Here is a 1349-nt window from a genome sequence, read left to right as displayed (position 1 = left end):
GGGGGGGGTGTCAGGTATTGATGTGTATATTTGCTTAATAGTTCACCGTCACCCTTCGATATCGGTTCAACGTCCGCATTATATCGGATGGGTCGATTTCTCGATAACGTGGTGCAATGTTGAAAGCTTTTTAGTGCTGTTTCTTGTTGAGAAGAGAAAAAAAATATTTGTTCGTTTCCGATAGACTTGATGTCTCTGAGTATGAAAGCATTAAAGAAGAAAAATCAAGCAAACAAAAAACAAAAAACCCAGGAACAAAAGGAAAAAAAAGAACTCTTTAGTCAAGACCGAATGTGGAGTGAACGCCGACAACCCTACCGGCGTCTGTGTTGTTACGGATAGGCGCTTCGTATTCGCGTGCAGGAGGCAGGAGTGGGGAGAGTTTTGATCAAGTAGGTTGGTCTCTCTGCCGAGATGTTTTAAACATCATAGCAAATTTGAGCTCGAGATGAAGAGATAGAGGAGGTTCAGCTCATGAAATGTTACCACGAAAAGTAACTCACAAGTGGATACTCGAGAGGCGAGCGCCACCTTTCTTCCTTTGTTAAAAAAGAAAACATGGAAACAAACAAAGGAACGAGCAACGACAACTATAATTATAAGAACTACAGCAACAGTAGTTACAAGAACATCAAAAGATAGCAACGACAACAATTACAACAACAACGACCCGCCCCTCCCCCCCTTTAGCCTCCCCTTAACCCCACCCCCTCCAACCACCCCCCCCAACAACAAAGAAACAAACAAAAAAACAAAAGCAAAAAGAAAACAAAGCAAAACACCAACAGAAAAATAACAGCTGATTTGAAGTTTTAAAAAAATCAAGGAGCTAACAACACTAACCCGAAAGGAAAGCCGAGCTAAGCTTAGCCAAGCTAAACATAGGTATTACAACTGTACTAGAATAACAGCTATAATTATACACAGTTCAACTCAAAGACAGTAGTACGAAAACACATTAGCTTTTAATCTCCCTGGTACTGAGGTGACAACTGCGTACGGAAAACCGATAGGCTTATTTTGTATTTATGTCATTACGTTTCCTTTTCCGAAAAAAAAGAGGTGGGGGAGACATTCCACACGATCCACCCTGTATCGGAGATAATAATATGTTTGAGTATCGACTCCGTGTAAATGATGTCGTGATGTTTGCTTGTTTTAGAATTTACACATAAGACTTAATATGTGTTCTAGTACATTTCACTTAACTGCTGAGCATCGTATTGATAATTTTATTTCGTCCCCTTTGACCCCCAGTCTCTTTCCCTTTCTCTCCCCCCCTCTCTCCCCCTCCCCCTCTCTCTCTCGCTCTCTCTCGCTCTCTCTCGCTCTCTCTCTCCCTCTCTCTC

Source organism: Aplysia californica, unplaced genomic scaffold, assembly GCF_000002075.1.
Source record: "Aplysia californica isolate F4 #8 unplaced genomic scaffold, AplCal3.0 scaffold01086, whole genome shotgun sequence".
NCBI classification, from domain to species: domain Eukaryota; kingdom Metazoa; phylum Mollusca; class Gastropoda; order Aplysiida; family Aplysiidae; genus Aplysia; species Aplysia californica.
Note: the sequence above shows the minus strand (reverse complement) of the source record.